This window comes from Schistocerca cancellata, chromosome 5, assembly GCF_023864275.1.
Source record: "Schistocerca cancellata isolate TAMUIC-IGC-003103 chromosome 5, iqSchCanc2.1, whole genome shotgun sequence".
In the NCBI taxonomy this organism is placed as follows: domain Eukaryota; kingdom Metazoa; phylum Arthropoda; class Insecta; order Orthoptera; family Acrididae; genus Schistocerca; species Schistocerca cancellata.
In genome coordinates, this window is record NC_064630.1 from 173,190,278 (window position 1) to 173,211,332 (window position 21,055).

General features: G+C 41.2%; 1 pseudogene; it reads left to right on the forward strand.

The window, feature by feature from the left end:
- The first annotated feature begins 20,642 nt into the window (after positions 1 to 20,642).
- Positions 20,643 to 20,760, forward strand: LOC126189174 (5S ribosomal RNA; annotated as a pseudogene).
- Positions 20,761 to 21,055: the final 295 nt, after the last annotated feature.

The window sequence follows — 21,055 nt, forward strand, 5'->3', positions numbered from 1 at the left end:
TATCAACACGTCATTGAGTTTGGACGAAGTCGTGCATTAGGGCTACGGCAACACAGATGTTCCTACGGCGATATTGCAGAAAGACTTTGCAGGAATGTAGCCACTGCACATGATTGCTGGTAGCGATGGTCATAAGAGGATCGGGCTCCGGACGGCGACGTGGTTCTACCGAGAGGGAAGACCGTCGCGTTCGCCGTAGAGCAGTTGGGTGTCGTACTGCACCTGCAGCAGCAGTTCCAGCTGCAGTTGGCACCACAGTGACAAAACGAGCTGTTGCAAATCGGTTACCTCAAGGACAGCGCCGAGCCCTGTGATGTACATTCCTCTAACACCAAACCAACGTCGTTTGCGACTTCAGTGGTGTCAAGGGAGAGCCATTGCAGGGCGGAGTGGAGGCCGGTTGTATTTTCTGATGAAAGTCGGTTCTGAGGCACTCATGGTCGTGTGTTGATTATGAGGAGGCCAGGTGAGCAACTGCAACCAACCAACCTGTCTGGGGGCCAGTCACACTGGACCTACACCTGGAACTACCGTCTCAGCTGCGATTTCGTATGACAACAAGAGCACTCTCGTGCAAATTTGTACCGGAGTCTGGTGATTCGACCTGTTGTACTGCCGTTCATGAGCAGCAGTGCAGGGGGTGTTTTCTAACAGGATAACGCTCATCCTGCCGTAGCCCAACATGTTCCACAGAGTGTCGACTGTTGCATTGGCCTGCTCACTCGGCAGATCTGCCCCAAACGAGCGCATATGGCACATCATCTGATGAGAACTCCAGCGTCATCTACAACCAGCATTACCGGACCCTGTATTGAATAACCAAGTGCAACAGGCACGGAACTCAATCAAAGTGACATCTGGCACCTGTCTTATGCAATGCACATGTGTTCGCGTGCTTACATTAAACATTCTGGCTGTTACACGGGCTATTAATGTACCGCCATTTCACATTTGCAGTGAACTTTCTCTTGCTTTCGTTTTTTTAACTTTGTGTTCTGCCATACGGCAGGTCTTGTCATTGGGGAAGCCTCGTCAGAGAGGTCCACCGAATGAGCGCCTAGGGAAGTGATTCCAGTGGTGGTTTCCCGTTGCCTTCCACTGATGAGGATGAAATGATAATGGGGACGGCACAATACCCAGTCTCTGAGCGCAGAAAATCTCCGACCCAGCCGGAAATCGAACCCGGGACCCTAGGCGTGACATTCCGCCGCGCTGACCACTCAGCTATCGGGGCGGACTTCCTTACATTAACCTGTGCATTTGCAACGTTCGTCACTTAAATATATTACCTAGACAAATGTATTCCCGAAATTTCATTAGTCAACATTAATTGTTTCTTAGTGCTGAGACTTGTTTGCCGGCCGCTGTGGTCGAGCGGTTCTCGGCGCTTCAGTCCGGGACCGCGCGACTGCTACGGTCGCAGGTTCGCATCCTGCCTCGGGCATGGATGTGTGTGAAGTCCTTAGGTTACTTACGTTTAAGTAGTTCTAAGTTCTAGGGGACTGATGATTTCAGATGTTGTCCCATAACGCTCAGAGCCATTTGAACCATTATTGGGACTTGTTTGCCATTTGTATACAACTCTGTGTTCTCCCTGTGGGGTCTTGCACTCTCGTCGCTAATAGGGTGCCTACGGGATGCAGCGTTCTCGGAATTCTTTACAACAATTCAAACAAATAACATTAGTAGTTTTATTTCTACAAAGCAATTGACAGTACTTAACTCTGGAGATTTACAAATAGTAGTCGCAAACGAGGGGCGACTTGCAATATAATTTAGAGATCTTGATATGTGAAATGTTCAGGCAAGTTACACACGTTACTGATAACTAACGTTCGCGATCCGGTGCCTATCTGAGCCCGAAGGCTGGTTGGAGCGGCGTTTGTATTCACTTCTTCCAGGTGTCGCGCTAGGCGTGGCGCTGTCGAATTCCGCGGACCATTGGCATGCGTTTCCTCACCCCCTTCTCTGTTCCTGCGATCCACATATTCGTTCCGGCGCTTGTGGTTACTCCAGAGCACTCCCTATGTTCATAAAGGTGTCAATTCTTTTCTGTTTCATTTCAAAACATTGCACACACGATTAAAATGTTTCCATACACGTAAATACGTAGATAATATGTGAGTACTGCGAATTTTTTTCTTCAAAAGTAACAGGGCTGCTTCTGCACAGAAATGTCACTGTGAAAGCTTGAAAATGTCGTATATAATTCACGAAATGGCGCATAAGAAATAAAGGAAGATGAAGTTCTGAAATTGCGCTGCAGTCGTGGACTGGGCGGCTGGTCCCGGCAGAGGTTCGAGTCCTCCCTCGGGCATGGGTGTGTGTTTGTCCTTAGGATAATTTAGGTGAAGTAGTGTGTAATCTTAGGGACTGATGACCTTAGCAGTTAAGTCACATAAGATTTCACACTCATTTTTCTGAATTTACTGCGTAAGTAGGCTGTTTAGATTTTTATATTGGTAACGCCACGTAGCGCTCTGTATGAAAATCACTGGCTGTGCTGTGTGCAGTCTGTGGCTAGTTTGCATTGTTGTCTGCCATTGTAGTGTTGGGCAGCTGGACGTGAACAGCGCGTAGCGTTGGCAGTTGGAGGTGAGCCGCCAGCAGTGGTGGATGTGGGGAGAGAGATGGCGGAGTTTTGTAATTTGTCATGAACTGCTATATATATTATGACTATTGAGGTAAATACATTGTTTGTTCTCTATTAATATCTTTCATTTGCTAACTATCCCTATCAGTAGTTAGTGCCTTCCGTAGTTTGAATCTTTTATTTAGCTGGCAGTAGTGGCGCTCGCTGTATTGCAGTAGTTCGAGTAACGGAGATTTTTGGTGAGGTAAGTGATTTGTGAAAGGTATAGATTAATGTTAGTCAGGGCCATTCTTTTGCAGGGATCTTTGATAGATTGCGTTGCGCTAAAATTATTGTGTGTCAGTTTAAGCACAGTCGTGTACAATTGTTTTAAGGGGACGTTTCATATGTTCTAAGGGGACGTTTCATATGTCGACCCTTAGCCTAGGATACCTCACTGGAATCTTCTGATTTTTTCTTGTAGTTTGTGTATTTAGTGTAGCTTTCGTTTATTGCTAGCGCGTAATTATAGAAAGAATTTCCTTAGTAGTTGTGGTTTTTCATTGTTGCACAGTAAAACAGTTGTGGCATGCATGTAGATTTGCACCAAGTATTTCGCAGCTGCAATTAACTAGATATTATTTTCAGTTCTATGTTAATGTGTTCTCTTATTTTTGGTCTTCAAATTGTGTCTTTTTGTGTTATCGTGTGAAATATTGTGACAATAATGGCGTGTGAAAAACGTAACACTAGGCTCCAAAGAAAACTGAGAAATGACAGTGAAGACGAAAGCAGTGTGTTAACGCCACCGAGTAATGAATTAACTAATGTTCTAAGTAGTAATTTGGTAATTGTTCATAGGGAAATGGAGCGGGCTGCAAACAATGGTGTAGACAGTGAAACAATTAGTGGACAGGGATCATTATCGATCGATCGGTCGGCAACAGCTTGCCTCAGGAATCCGAAATGACAGGACACAATCTTGCAAATACTGTAGATTCAGGTTTTGCGACCTCACCCTTTTCTCAAATAAGTCAAGACACATTTTCTGCTTGTCAAAATGTGAATGTTGCCGGTGCAAATTCACTGCCGAAAAGCGTAGAGGAACATGTTTCAGACACCAGTGCATTGTTATTACAGTTAATGCAACAAATGGGACAAAAGCTTCAAAAGTTAGACTCAATGGAACAAAATCAGAGACAAACACAGCAACAGTTAGACACAATGGAACAAAATCAGAGACAAACACAGCAAAAGCTTCAAAAGTTAGACACAATGGAACAAAAGCTTCAAAAGTTAGACTCAGTGGAACACACGCTTGAACAAACACGTGAAGATTTAACTACTGAGTTACATAAAATCGAATCGAAATGTCAAAAGGTCTGTAATGACGTAAAAACACAAATTTGTGAGCATTTTCAACCTATTTTTTCGCGGCATGAAAATGCATTACAGAATCACGAAGCAGCCATAAAAGAACTGCAAACCATTGTTCATGAAAATCATGAGACCCTGCAAGCTAAAATTGACTCAGTTGCATCTACCGATTCTGTTACGCAACTTGCAAAAACTCAAGAAAACTTAAAGGATACAGTAGATACTCTGAAAATTGGTTCAGAAAGACACATGGAGGAAATGTGTTCACTATCGGAGAAAGTAGCCGAACTTTCGGATCAGGTCACTAACTTATCTACAAAGGTAGATGATAATCTGAATGACACAAAACCGGTAGTCTTTAATGACACAGAAGAGTGCGAACAAATTAGGAAACTGAAACAAAATCTGAATCAAATCAATACACAGTACAAAAGAGAAATCCGGGAAGTACAAGATCAGCTGACACAGGTAATACAAGAATTACGTATTTCAGAGGACACTCGCGCCCCAATACGGGAAGAGGGACATAGAAATACGGAACAGCCACAAAATAATAACACAGGGCAGTTCGGAAGTTATGAAAGAAATTGGCAATGTGCACCGAATTTTGAGATGGAACCGCCGATACGACGTAACAATGACCGACATGCTACTCGCCGACACGATGATTTTGACTATAAGCTGTTCATTACTACACGTAAATTCAAAACGTTTAAGAATTCTGCCAACGACATTCATCCACAAGCGTGGCTCCATCAATTCTCTCATTGTTTTCCTCCCAACTGGTCATTGGAGCACAGGTTAGAATTTATGTGTGGCTACTTGGAGAATGAACCAGCTGTAAGAATGCGATCGGTCATTCACGATTGTCACAGTGAAGGAGAATTTTACCATGCGTTCCTCTCAGCATATTGGTCACAAGCTACACAAGACCGAGTAAAACATAGCATCATAATGATGGAACACTTTGAACAATCTGAATTTTCCAGTCTTGTCAAATATTTTGAAGACATGTTGCACAAGAATCAGTACCTGTCAAACCCATACAGCCCCTCAGAACTCATCCACATTTGCTTAATCAAATTACCTGAACATTTACAGCATATTATTTTGGCAGGACGTTGCAAAGACGACATTGAAGCTTTTCAGGGACTGTTACAAGAACTGGAAATTGACACTGACAATCGCGCGATGCGAAAACAGGAAAACAATCACTACAGGTCACATCCGTCACAATTCCGTGACGACAGAAACAATAAATGGCCACGACAAGACTATTCTTATAACGTAAATCGTGAGCAAAACAGACACCACCCGTATGACAACCGTTGGCAGAGTAGTAATAATGACGACAGACGATATGATCGTAACGACAGACCTGAACTGCATCAGAACTGGCGGGGCTTAAATAGAGCAGGGCCCTCTCGTCACAGTGAATTTGTAGAAGTTAGGTCTCCAAATCCCAATAACGACGCGCGCCAACAGAGAGACAATAGGCAATGACTCATACCGCTGGCAGCCACAAAACGTACGTATGAAACTGACGACGCAGCTGCCGTAGCTAGTAATTACGTAAAAATGGAAGACATTAGGGACATCTTACTCCAGGAACACGACGTAAAACATAACAACATTGCATATCCTGTGATTCACATTACTGTAAATGACGTAAAATTTATGGCAGTACTTGACTCTGGCAGTCCCATTTCAGTAATTAGTGAAACAGCTTTTAGCAAGTGCAACAAATCGAACGATTGCCCCACACTTCCGTTACGTAAGATTAAATTACAAGGTGCAATCTTTGGAAAAAGTGTAGATGTACGCCAACTAACCAACTTAGAATTCTTTTGTCAAAGCCACAGCTTCTCTATGAACTTTCTTATTGTTCCATTATTGTCGACGGAAATTATACTGGGAGTAGACTTTTTGAATGAATACAAAGCAGTCTTAAGCTTTCACGATGCTGAAATAAGTTTAGAGAAAGAAGGAAGGTCAATAGCTTTGAAATTTGAAGACTGGCTCTCAAACCATGATGAGGAAATTAATCGGCTTTACGTTCTGTTAGACAACAGTTCGGAATTTTCTACGCAACTAGACACTAACAATCACTCTGCAAGTGCTGACAGGGATGATACCGACGGCATATTTGAAACCAATGAGTTAATTCAGAATAAAATTCAAACAATTGAGAATTGTAATGACACTGATAGGCAGGACCTTTTTGAGATTTTACAAGCACATTCCACAGTTTTTACTCACAAAACAGGAACAATCAAGGGATTTCAATACAGAATTTCGTGTTCGTGAGCATACTAAATTTTGTGTTAGACCATACGTAATACCGGCGCATTATAGGGACCGTGTTAGAACAGAAGTACAATCTATGCTTGACGAGGGCATTATTGAACCTGCAGTAAGCTCATAAAACAATCCGTTACATGTTGTTGAGAAGAAAAATGGATCGATCAGGCTTGTCTTCGATTCGAGACAAATCAATACTATCATCATTCCTGAAACAGACAGGCCGCAAACGTTGGAAGAACTTCTTCAAAATTTTAATGGTGTAAAAGTGTTGTCTTCCATTGATCTCAGATCCAGCTTTTATCAGATCGAACTTCATCCAGAATGTAGAAAATATACAGCTTTCCTTTGTTTCGGCGTTTGTTATCAGTTTCGGAAACTTCCTTTTGGTTTGAACATTTCTTCAGCAGCATTCATTCGCGGGCTAAATTCCATATTACCTGAGTTCTTAAAACGTCACATCACCTTATATGTGGACGATATTCTGATAGCAGAAGCCTCATGGGAACAACACAATCGCATCCTCAACAGCGTGTTACGTATTTTTGCAGAATCTGGAATTACAGTTAACTTGGAAAAGTCTGAATTCGGTAGGTCAAAGGTGAAGTTTTTGGGACATATTATTTCTTCTGAAGGCATTCAGCCGGATCCTGAAAAGTTAGAAGCAATCAGAGCCATTCCAGTTCCATCCACAAAAAAACAAGTCCGCAGTTTTCTAGGTCTCGTAAATTTTTACCGTCGTTTTCTGAATATGCAAATTCTTGTTACACCAAAACTTTGTTCTCTCACTGGAAAAAATACTATTTGGAACTGGGACGAACAAGCACAGTCGGAATTCAATTCTTTGAAAGAAGCGTTACTTCACGCGCCAATACTAGCTCATCCAGATCTGTCACAAGATTTCTGCCTTAGCACGGATTCTTCTAAAGTCGGTCTTGGTGCCCATTTATTTCAAGAAGCCACAGAAAATGACACTACGGTTCAGAAAACCATTTCTTTTGCTAGCCGAGTGCTAACAAAATCTGAAAAAAATTATTCCATTACTGAATTAGAAGGTTTGGGCATTTAACAAATTCCGTTTCTTTCTTTCTGGTAAGCACGTAAAAGTATACAGTGATCATCGTGCATTACAATTTCTTATGTCTTCAAAATTAAATCATGATAGGTTAAAACGTTGGGCATTGTTTCTGCAAGAATTCCGCTTCACAATAGTCTACATTCCCGGCAAGGAGAACATTGTTGCGGACGCACTGTCACGCGCACCGGCTGGGCTTGAGAAAAGTAACACAGTAGGCAACCTCGAGAAAAATTTCAGTATTCTTTACATTCAGAAAGTCGCCTTTGAAAACTTCATCACCACATCTTTAAAGGACATTGCTCATGAACAAGATAAAGATCCGATTTGGAAAGACATCAAAAGTAAATGGCATGAAAAGACACACACTCAGATTCGGCATTATTACCTGGTTAGAAACAACATACTGTTCAAACGCTGCACTGTTGATGACAAGCTATGGGTACTTTGTATTCCTGACGATTTTGTTAATAAGCTCATTTGGTACATTCATTTCAGCTACGCACATTTTGGCCCACGAAAATGTTACCATATTCTTCGAACGACTTGTTATTTTAACAATATGGAAAAGAGAATTCGAAGAGTCTTGTCTATTTGTAAACTTTGTCAAAAGGCGAAACCATCTACTATCTCCCATCGTGCTCCGCTATTTCCTATCATTCCTTCTAAATTAAAAGAATTTGCTGCTGTTGATCTCTTGGAACCGCTTGTCAGAACACCTAATGGATTTGCGTACGTTCTAGTCGCTGTTGAACTTACTTCAAAATTTGTTTCTTTCACTCCATTACGTAAAGCCACTGGACGGTTTGTATCCAACGCCTTTGTTAAAAATTTCTTACGTGAAGTTGGACACGTTAGTAAAGTCATTTCAGATAACGGACCGCAATTCAGATCTGCTGTTTGGTCACGCATGCTTCGGAATCATAAAATAAAACCTGTTTTTATTTCATTGTATTCACCACATTGTAACCCATCTGAACGGATTATGAAAGAAATCAATAAGCTTTGCACACTTTATTGTCACAGAAATCATCAACATTGGGACAGATATTTACACTTATTTCAAAATGTGCTGAATGAAATGCCTCACGACTCCACTGCTTTACCACCTACTCTTGTACTAAAGAATGAAGAACCACCGAACAGAATCAGAGAGCTTGTACCTTTCCCGAATACACGTAAACTTCGACATAAAGACATAATTGATTTGGCTCTTAAAAATATAAAATCTGCAGCAGACAAAAGGAGAAAACTACACGGTAAAGCAAATGCAAAGAAATTATATATTGGTCAGAAAGTTCTCATTAAAGCTCATTCATTGTCACATAAGAAGAAACACTTGAGTCACAAATTCTTTCTAGTTTACAATGGACCTTACAGAATCCGACGTATACCACATGATAATTGCGTTGAAGTTGAAACTCTGCGTACTAGGAAGAGTAAAGGTTTGCACCACATTTCACAGGTAAAACCATTTATTGACAGATAATCTGCTTTTTAACTTTGTCTTTGCCATAAAACGTTTCGCTTCACACTTCTAGTATGCATTTTCACACTTAGCAACTGTTATCATGCAACTATGTTTTGAGGTTAACTATCCAGTCTAGAACCTAGGGTACATATTTAGACAGTAATTACCACTGCTTTGTGATAGTGAACAGAGGACACAGTGTTACTGTGTGTGTACATTCTTGCTTGTTAGTTGCACGATCGCGTAACGACTATGAGGCTCACATACTTGGAACATATACCGGCACTGCTAATGAGATTTTCATGCAACATTTTGGTTTGCTTGAGAGTGGATTCTGGATTTGAAGTACTATATGTAAGATACTAGATGACACAGTGATTAGTTTATGTAACAGCTACACGATTTTTATCACGACGCTACTAATGAGTGACAATTTACAATGTTGCTTTTGCGGTGTTTCTGTTTTATATCTGCACTGTTTTTCTGTATTATTCTGGAAAGTAAAACATGTTTTAGTAGTAACTTTTGTGGTATAGCTACAATGAGACAGCCTTTTCCGTAGCACAACAATACGTTACAGCACAGTAATTTCTTCATCACAACAATAAGCGTAATAACTAAGATATCTATACGCAAAGCATTTCACTTTTGTTTATCATGAGGTAAGTACATTGGCTTCTGCAGAACTTAGCTTTCGGAGGAAAATAACTACGACACTTCCACAGAGATTATCTTACAACAAGATGCACATTTAGCGCTACAGGACACGCATTTCAGAGATTAATTTTGTACTTAAAACATTTATTTTTAAAGATTTTTGAATTACAAAGAAAGTTTTCCGTGATACATTTCATTCCATTGCTGTAATCTGTAACACCTGAGGGTATAATTTCATTAATCCTCAGGGGGGTACACGCTTACTTTGTGTACCATGTGTTTGGCAAGCACAAAGAACCCTAGCTAATATGGTATTTGCTTATACAACTTTACACATCGGTACCATATTTCTCTAAAACATAAATTACACAGCTATCTGATCATTTAACTGAGAGATAAACATGTTTTTTACTACGTCAGTGACAGATGTTTACGTGATTACACCGTTGGATAACTTCACATTTACGAAATTGTATTTTGTCTGTACTTTGTGAACTGTTCATATTTCTTCGGACCCATTGTGATACTATGAGAGCTTTGAATGATGTATTTGGTATGAGATCATGATTTTTAAAGTACGTTTGAGGCAGATGACACTATTGAAATGAGCAGAGAATATTTTTTATGGTTTGAAATTATTGCAGAAAGCTACGACTTTTTTGAGATTTGACTGAGGTGTTATGATGTTATTTTTACGACGACGATGTGTATTATGCTGTTGAGGTATGTTTATGTCAATAAGATGATGCTACCATATATGAGGAATGTGATTACGTGTTTATATGTATATGAATAATGAACAGAAGTTAGGGACTCTTGACTTGTGAAAAAGGATGTTGGAAACCAAGAATAGTACTTTAAGAGTTATGAAATGTGTGTAAATGCGTGAATGTATCACAATGCCGGCGAAAATTTTTTTGGACACTGTTATATTCATAGGATTTTGTTTCTACACATTTGCAATGTAAATTCTTGACCTGTGAAATATTTTTATATGAGACTGTCACTGTAGCGGAAACTGCTGTCGTAAATATTTCCGTAAGAAAGTTAAGTGACCACCTGCACGTGCGTCGTGGGCACACAGCTGTGTCAGACACCTGGAGAACAAGCCTTTTCAGATGCTCAGGTAGAAAAGAAAAAAAAGGGAGGCCATTATCCTCGCTTTTGACATACCTTTGTAGAAAGCACCGCAAACACGACACGCTTACATCTGCACACCTGATTATGACAAGCGTCTTTCTCTAGAATTGAGGGAATTTTTACTGCGTTATGAAATGCAATATGGCTAATGAATGATGTTTCATGCCGTCCTTTGTACACATTTGCTCATTTCCTTTAATATCTAGTTCCTAGCTGCACTGCAGCATTGGTTAAAATAAAATTTAATATATGTACTAATATAGTTATTTTATGCCTACAGATCAAGTCAATAAGAAATTTATGATCTACTTACAAGAAAACGAGGGCACATAAAGAGACATTTCCCTTCACAGAAATTGTATAAATAATTTCTTTGCGATTTGGTAACTTATCTGCTAGTGTAAGTTCTCGTGATGCATCACTCTAGTGTTAAGATGTGACATAGGTATTAGACATGGCCATTTTAGTGTAATATTTTCTCTGCTTGAGCTTTGTCATGTATAGATATAAGTTTTATATTTTTTATATTTGCTGCTGCTGTTTGCCAGGTTTAGTGCTACTGAATTTTAAATTGTGTTACTCTGTTAAGCTAGTTTTACTACTGACTTATTTTTCTTGTTACTGCACATTGGCTCATATTAGTTGTAATGTTGCATTGCTTGGTAATTTAGATTTACTGTAGCTTGCTTTGCAATTTTCCATTTTTTTGCATTGCTGTTTGTGTTAATTTGTTATGTGCTGCTGCATTGCCTCGTCCCTTAGTTTAGCATCTGAGCTCAGTAGTTTTAAGTTAGCTTAAGAGGGGGTAGACTATATAAGAAACTAACTATGATGAATTGGAAGAAATGCATTGAGAAGATATAAGAAAATGGTTTGGCCAAAAAAAAAAAGGGGGTAGTGTACAGTGGAGAAAAACTATTTTGAAAGAGGATGTGAACAGAGAAAGCAGGCTTAGATAGTACTTTTGGGAATAATGATGAACAAAGTGAGATCTCCATGCAAAATACTGCAGTAAAACAAACCCTGTCCTTTCCTTTTGTGTCATCCCTCTATATGTTTGTGTACCCTTGTGTATTTGTGTTTTTCCTGTCTTTATGTGTTTAGCTGATGAGAGTTATGTTGTAGAATTTTTCTAATACTATGTTATTTACTTTGTAAAGATGTTGTGACATTATTTATTCTGTTTTGTTGCTCATATGTGAAGGTGATGTTTCAAAAGTTATTCTGATCTTTATGTATTTACTTATGTCATAATTCCTGTAACACTGATGTATATGTTTATTTTTATTCTTTTGTAAAGCCTGTGTTACTACAAATGTTATCTGTATTGTTATGTTCTTTAATGATGTATTTTGTACCTTGTAATTGTATTCTTATGTTATAAAATTGTAATTGTCACCAGTTCATGATATTAGTAACTTATAAGTTACATTTCACTTCACACGTTTCTGTTGGTCATAGTATATGACAGTATGTGAGAAGGTGGAACTGTTAGTGTTTGCACGTGTGTTGATAATTCAGTAAGGGACTGGATAACAGCATTGCTGGCTCTAAGGACAATTCCAAAAACTTTGTGCGTGCACGAGTGGTGGTTATGGACTTGCTATATTCTCCGCAAGACTCTTCGATGGTGAATGTGCACCTGCACAGTCGCAACAGATGGCTGCTGGCCGTCTCTACAAGGACTACAGTGGGTCTACACCTTTGCTGACTCACCAGTACCATTATTTCTACAAGGACTGTAGTGGGTCTGCACCTCTGGTGGCCCACCAATACTGTAATCTCTACCAGGACTACAGTGGGTCTGTTCTGTGACGACCTACCTACCAATCTTCTCCAAAACGTCGAATGACTCTGCTGTGGGTTTGCTCTGTTGTGGCCCATTACCTGTCTGCAAGTCGAGAGTCAGCACTGTCTTTCCGTTGGAAAGACAACACTACTTCTTCAAGACTGCATGGAAATCCACTACTTCCATGTGCATTCTCTTTTACTAATGAGACTTTTAGCTTTTGACCAACATTGTATTAATAAGTGTGTGCATTTGATATCTTTCTTACTGTAATTATGAAAAAAATTTTCAAATATGTATTGGTCACTGCCCAAAAAAATTTGTAAAATTTTTTGTGGGGAGCATGGGGGCTATGTAAGTAGGCTGTTTAGATTTTTATATTGGTAACGCCACGTAGCGCTCTGTATGAAAATCACTGGCTGTGCTGTGTGCAGTCTGTGGCTAGTTTGCATTGTTGTCTGCGATTGTAGTGTTGGGCAGCTGGACGTGAACAGCGCGTAGCGTTGGCAGTTGGAGGTGAGCCGCCAGCAGTGGTGGATGTGGGGAGAGAGATGGCGGAGTTTTGTAATTTGTCATGAACTGCTATATATATTAGGACTATTAAGCTAAATACATTGTTTGTTCTCTATTAATATCTTTCATTTGCTAACTATCCCTATCAGTAGTTAGTGCCTTCCGTAGTTTGAATCTTTTATTTAGCTGGCAGTAGTGGCGCTCGCTGTATTGCAGTAGTTCGAGTAACGGAGATTTTTGGTGAGGTAAGTGATTTGTGAAAGGTATAGATTAATGTTAGTCAGGGCAATTCTTTTGCAGGGATCTTTGATAGTCAGATTGCGTTGCGTTAAAATTATTGTGTGTCAGTTTAAGCACAGTCGTGTACAATTGTTTTAAGGGGACGTTTCATATGTTCTAAGGGGACGTTTCAACTGATGCATTCATTTGCTTTAGCAGGTTTCAGTATTCTTCTTAACATATATTTACAGTTTTTTAATCGTATATTACCAGTAGTATACGTACATTACCACTTTCATAACCGCAACATCCATCGCTCATCCTTGACGTCACAATACTAACCGCACTGCGTCGTCATCGTATGGACAGCCTCTGAATTGTTACCCTTGTATTCAAAACTTTCTGTCGATGTACTTAATTTTTTTCAGCTTCTTGAAATGTCTTCTTCTTGATTGGAAACATGTAAAACAATTATTCATGATTTATTATTTCTTTATGTAGGCTGTTTTCCGTTTCTTCCTAATACTTTTTCATTCTCTGTTGTCCTCTGTTGCCCAGTGAACGATCTTCCCCTTTCTGAAAATGCAGCCGACCTTTGTGGCCGAGCGGTTCTAGGCGCTTCAGTCGGGAACCACGCGACCACTACGGTTGTAGGTTCGAATCCTGCCTCGGGCATGGATGTGTGTGCTGTCCTTAGGTTAGTTAGGTTTAAGTAGTTCTAAGTTCTAGGGGACTTATGACCTAAGACGGTAAGTCCCATGGTGCTCAGAGCTATTTGAGCCATTTCTGAAAATGCTGGAAACATTTCACTTTTCTCTGAATTTTTTTCTGCTTTGAACATATTCATCTGTTGTATTCAAAGCTTGTTAAGTCTTTTAAGAGCCATCTATTTAATTTTTTTCTTTTTTTGGAACACTTAAAACATTATTTGCTTAATATCTGCTATGCCGTTCTTTTTATAAGGGCAAAAAACAACACATCTCTTCCAGAATGAGTCTGTAAATATCTATTTTTACATATTAAATTACTGTATCGTGAATACCAGGATCAAAGCTTGTGTGACCACCATGTTATGAAAACTAAAAACGAATATCTTTCTAGTCTCCTTCCATCACTTGGTTATGTAAGGTTAATCACTCAAAATAGTGCAATGTCGAGTTTATCGGGCTGGATTCACGTCGAGGATTCTATATTTACTATTGGGAAAAGTTGCTGGAGAATGAACTAATAACCAGAAATGTACGGAACAAAAGTAATTATCAGAAGGTGGAGAATTAAAATGCATTCCAAACATTGGTATTAGAAGAAGTTGTCGCTTTCTGCGAGCAAATATCCGACACTCTGTGCCAAGTTTTGAATGTGTGCCTGAGAAACGGCATTCTCGATAGCTTCTGTCAGAGTCCAAAGTCCAGCTATATTGGTCACTGGTCAAAGGTCGCGAGCGAGCTGCAGGCTTGTGACATCTCAAACGCGTTTAACCGAAGAGAGTTCAGGGCTGCCAGGGAGGCCTAGGAAACGGGAACAGGTGGTGAACGCGGGGCACACAATGGCATACCTGTTGCAGTCCTCAGACGCTGTGCCTGTGCCAACGACACAGCTGAAGCCCCACACACCGACAGCGTCGCGCCAATGATGTCCCTGTCATTCTGGCCACGTATCTCATCAGCGGCCCACTACCCGCTTTGCTCTCATCTACATCTACGTTTATACTCCGCAAGCCACCCAATGGTGTGTGACGGAGGGTACTTTACGTGCCACTGTCATTACCTCCCTTTCCTGTTCCAGTCGCGTATGGTTCGCGGGAAGAACGACTGCCGGAAAGCCTCCGTGCGCGCCCTAATCTCTCTAATTTTACATTCGTGATCTCCTCGGGAGGTATAACTAGGGGGAAGCAATATATTCGATACCTCATCCAGAAACGCACCCTCTCGAAACCTGGACAGCAAGCTACACCGCAATGCAGAGCGCCTCTCTTGCAGAGTCTGCCACTTGAGTTTGCTAAACATCTCCGTAACGCTATCACACTTACCAAATAACCCTGTGACGAAACGCGCAGCTATTCTTCGCATCTTCTCCACCTCCTCTGTCAACCCGACCTGGTACGGATCCCACACTGATGAGCAATACTCAAGTATAGGTCGAACTAGTGTTTTGTAAGCCACCTCCTTTGTTGATGGACCACATTTTCTAAGGACTCTCCCAATGAATCTCAACCTGGCACCCGCCTTACCAACAATTAATTTTATATGGTCATTCCACTTCAAATCGTTCCGCACGCATACTCCCAGATATTTTACAGAAGTAACTGCTACCAGTGTTTGTTCCGCTATCATATAATCATACAATAAAGGATCCTTCTTTCTATGTATTCCAATACATTACATTTGTCTATGTTAAGGGTCAGTTGCCACTCCCTGCACCAAGTGCCTATCCGCTGCAGATCTTCCTGCATTTCGCTGCAATTTTCTAATGCTGCAACTTCTCTGTGTACTACAGCATCATCCGCAAAAAGCCGCATGGAACTTCCGACACTATCTACTAGGTCATTTATATATATTGTGAAAAGCAATGGTCCCATAACACTCCCCTGTGGCACGCCAGAGGTTACTTTAACGTTCCGTAGATGTCTCTCCATTGAGAACAACATGCTGTGTTCTGTTTGCTAAAAACTCTTCAATCCAGCCACACAGCTAGGCTGATATTCCGTAGGCTCTTACTTTCTTTATCAGGCGACAGTGCGCAACTGTATCGAACGCCTTCTGGAAGTCAAGGAAAATGGCATCTACCTGGGAACCTGTATCTAATATTTTCTGGGTCTCATGAACAAGTAAAGCGAGTTGGGTCTCACACGATCGCTGTTTCCGGAATCCATGTTGATTCCTACATAGTATATTCTGAGTTTCCAGAAATGACATAATACGCGAGCAAAAAACATGTTCTAAAATTCTACAACAGATCGATGTCAGAGATATAGGTCTATAGTTTTGCACATCTGCTGGACGACCCTTCTTGAAGACTGGGGCTACCTGTGCTCTTTTCCAATCATTTGGAACCTTCCGTTCCTCTAGAGACTTGCGGTACAAGTCTGTTAGAAGGGGGGGGGGGGGGGGGGCAAATTCCTTCGCGTATTCATCCGAGCTAAATTACGATCCATGTCTTTCCTAGCTCAAAACGAACAACATTACACTAGTTAGATTATTACACGCAAGAAGACCAGCCGATGTCCAGGTTCATACGCCATAAGCTGGCGTCAAAGAAGAACAATTATTTCTTTTTTGATATCTACGTCGGGAGAAAATGGTACACTTTTACAGGTACGCCTATCCTGTTCATTAGCATATTGAAGATCCGTAATGCAACCAGTTTACATGTAGTATCCAAGTTTGAATGATGAGTAATTTTTGTGTCGCTGAAAGGAGTTGTACAAAATGCTACAATCGTAACAATCAACAACTTAGCCAACCGTCGTGGCCGAGCGGTTCTAGGCGCTTCTGTCTGGAACTGCGCGACCGCTACGGTCGCAGGTTCGAAACCTGCCTCGGGCATGGATGTGGGTGATGTCCTTAGGTTAGTTAGGTTTAAGTAGTTCTCAGTTCTAGGGGATTGATGACCTCAGATGTTAAGTCCCATAGTGCTCAGAGCCATTTGAACCATTTGAATCAACAACTTAATTTATTTGTGAGAAATTGTTACTTAATTAGTGGCATTTTGCAACATATCTCATGCTGTTGGTTTTCTATGAGCGTAAAGAACTTAGTTCACCAGTTACATTCATATTATTGTTTTATTTTATTTCAGATTTTCACGCGACGCTTCCACATTGATGGTAAAAATATTTCAGCTGTTGGTAAGAACGATAGTAGTAAAATATTGTAAGGAAGCATAAGTTCCAGAAAGGTGCAGGCAAAAGTTATAACCTAAAATAAATGCGTTTTGCCTTGAGTAAAAACAGTTTTCTTATTTCCTCACACATACGTTTTGCAACAATGTTTTACAATCAGCCGTAACCCTTTCAGTTTTGCCCAATAACAGGTAAAGATTTGCATGACAATTATAGGATAGGGACAGTAGCCATTACAGCCGTAACTTTTTATAAGACTATGTATTTTAATAGCATCTACATCTCTGCTTTGCAAACCACCGTAAGGTGCCTTGTAGAGGGTACATCCCATTGTACCAGTTATTAGGGTTTCCTTCCGTTCCCTTCAGGCATGGAGCACCGGAAGAGTGTTTGACTGCCTCTGGGTGTGCGGTAATTATTCTACTCTTATCCTTACAATTGCTTTGTGAGCGCGTACAGATGGTGTTTTGGTACAATTTATCATCTGCAACTGGTATGGATTTCTCTATAATACGTTCTTATACTGAACGAAATAATTAGGCTTCAAGTGAAACTATTGGTGTTAGGGTTATTTTGTGCCTTATTAATCATATATTACCTTTACTGCTATTATTCGTATGTTATTATCTGCTGTGAACATTGTTGTCTTCATTAACATGTAAGTGGGTAGACCAAGGTAGAAATTTTTTTAATTTAATTTTTATTGGTTAAAATGTTCCTTAGAGAGTCGATTTTTAAGATTCATTCATATGAAGTGTGCCATAAGGGTTAAAACATGTTAAAACAGCGATTTACTGCACGGGGGCCTGTGCATCAGAGCGCTCATATGTAGCCGATGTAATACTATAATAGTTTCTGACGAAATAGGGGTTCTGTTAGTTTCGAATAGAATCACAGAGGGCACTAGCGTCAACTAAATGGCTCTGAGCCCTATGGTACTTAACATCTGAAGTCATCAGTCCCCTAGACTTAGAACTACTTAAACCTAAGTAACCTAAGGATATCACACACATCCGTGCCCGAGGCAGTATTCGAACCTGCGACCGTAGCAGCAGCGCGGTTCCGGACTGAAGCGCCTAGAACCGCTCGGTCACAGCGGCCGGCGCGTCAACGAAAAAACTGTACTCAACAAGGTTTCCCTCCTTAACGCGATTCGTTTATGGTAAGCAGTCTGAAAGGACACACCTGTCTCGCATCTCCTAAACTTGTAATTTCGCTTGTTTTTTATATTAAGTAAAACATGAGAGCTTGGAAATGACAAACAAACATATTTATACTGATAGAAAAGGTTGGAAAAGTGATCTCAAACGTGCAAAAAAACGCTTGGATGGTAAGCGTAAGCCGGTAAATCGATGTAATTTCGTCAAAATGAGCGTGTTTTGACATCGGCGGAAAAAAGGCCAACTGTATGGTGCTGGCAATGCTGGTTAAAGGCTTATGACATTTCACTATTAAAAGACATAAGTCGAAACTTAAAACGCTTGTTTTCTCAAAACACCGTTTTTCAAATTGGCGGGAGCTATAACTCCGGATATATGCATTGAGTCACGTTTTACCTTTTTGTTACGTGTGAGTCGGAGTTTTTTCTAGTGTAGTACGTACGATTTTTGCGATATATTTTAATTTTGATGTTTGTGCACGTTCTGATAACGACTTTTTTGTCGAAAACATTGACTTTTATTTCAGACAGCAACTGTTGTGGTTCACCTTTATTTTCCCAAGAACAAGGTATGACATGTTCATTTCATTTCCTCGTTTTTATGCAAAGCCTTTAGGTGTAATTTAAGCAACTGTTCGTTTGTGCGACCTCTCTCGAGTGGGATATCCCGTATGTCATCATGCACCATTCTCACAAAAAAGGCAGAAGCTGGACTAAGGAATTACCATCAAAAATGGTTCAAATGGCTCTGAACACTATGGGGCTTAACTTCTGAGGTCATCAGTCCCCTAGAACTTAGAACTACTTAAACCTAACTAACCTAAGGACATCACACACATCCATGCCCGAGGCAGGATTCGAATCTGCGACCGTAGCGGTCACGCGGTTCCAGACTGTAGCGCCTAGAACCGCTCGGCCACCCTGACCGGCGAATTACCATCCCATGTGCATGCTGACGTTAAGCATCACAACACAAACGCCTGCGTTTGGAATGGTGCCGTGACCGGGAAGCATGGACTGCTGATAAATGGCGTCGCAATGTCGCAAAGTATTCAGCGATGCCGGCCATTGCGACTGAGTGGTTCTAGGCGCTTCAGTCCGTAACCGCGCTGCTGCTACGGTCGCAGGTTCGAATCCTGCCTCGGGCATGGATGTGTGTGATGTCCTTAGGTTACTTAGGTTTAAGTAGTTCTATGTCTAGGGGACTGATGATCTCAGATGTTAAGTCCCATGGTGCTCAGAGTCATTTGAACCATTTTTTTGTTCAGCGATAAATCGCCGTCTTGTACCTTGTCGGATGATAGTCGTCGTTTGTATGGCGACCTTAGGAGAGGTCTATTTTTTTCTAATGTTTTGGAGAGGCACAGTAGCGTTATCCCTGGCTTCAAGGTGTGTGGAACCATCGGATATGACTTCAACTCATGGCTGAAAGTGAGTGAGCGAATTCAGATGACCCAACGCTACGTCACGGACATCCTGTGTCCCGATATGTTACCTCTCACGTGAAAGGAAAGTATCGTGGTGCCATTTTTCAACAGGACAATGCTCGGCCACAGGTGGCACATGTCTCTGTGATCGGTTTGCGCGATGTTGAAGTGCCCGTGGCCAGCAGTAGACGAACTAGGACGCCAACTCCGCCCCAGTAACAGTATCCAGGATATCAACGACCAGGTACAAGAGTTGTGGGTCAGCTTGCCCCAGGAGAGGATACGACAGCTTCATGACACCCTTCCAATCCTAACCTGTGGATGCATCTACGCTAGAGTGTGTGCAGCAGCGTCATCGTGATAAGTGTGATGATACTGCAAGTTCTTTGTAAACTTTGTTATCACTGAAATAACATCACATACCCTTTCAACCCATGAAGTTTCATTTCGTTTCCTCCTTCCATTCTGGGAACTTCACTTTTTTGTCTGGCAATGTAACATGTTTTTACCTACTTTTTGTGACTCCTACATTGTCACGACTCTGTGAAATGTGTGTGTGTGTGTGTGTGTGTGTGTGTGTGTGTACAACGACCATAGTCCCAAAACTGTTCGCACAAAATAAGGACTATCCACTGATGATGGTGAAACTTCACTGAAACATGTATTGATTGAAAACAAGAAAGTAGTTTTCTCAAGGCAGAATCCTTTTCCAAAACATTTGATGCTTTTACTGTAATTTGGTGTACATACATCGCTCGTACAGTAACTACTTTTTCTACTTGTAACGTTACGAGTCTGGAGGAGAGTTATTCGCCCACCTAGTACTGGTATTGAGGAGAGCTGAATTTGTTTGCTGGGATGGGTGCGGTTTTGCTGGATGAGAACGTCATGCGGCTTCCTCAGGCGTGTCCTAGTGCAGAGACGAGCAGCGTTACTAGAAACGGCTTAATCCTAATGCTGGGAATTTGGACGGCTGTCGTTCACAAAGCTTTTGAGCAGGAGATAGTGCTCCAAGAAATGGTGGAGTGTAGACAGTCTTAAAAATGGCTAAGTTACAGCTCTCTGAGATTCGACAATAGCTCACAGTTAGATGTTATTGCAGGCAACGGCCTTGCCGCAGTGGATACTCCGGTTCCCGTGAGATCACCGAAGTTAAGCGCTGTCGGGCGTGGTCGGCACTTGGATGGGTGACCATCCAGGCCGCCATGCACTGTTGCCATTTTTCGGGGTGCACTCAGTCTCGTGATGCCAATTGAGGAGCTACTCGACCGAATAGTAGCGGCTTCGGCCAAGAATACCATCATAACGATCGGGAGAGCAGTGTGCTGACCGCACGCCCCTCCTATCCTCATCCTTCTTGAGGATGACACGGCGATCGTATGGTTCCGGTAGGCCACTCGTGGCCGGAAGACAGTGCTTATAGATGTTAATGCAAATCTGAATTCATGTGTGATCTCAGAAAAATGAGGTACATTCAGTGATACAACAGCAATTTCAGTATCCTTAAAACAATG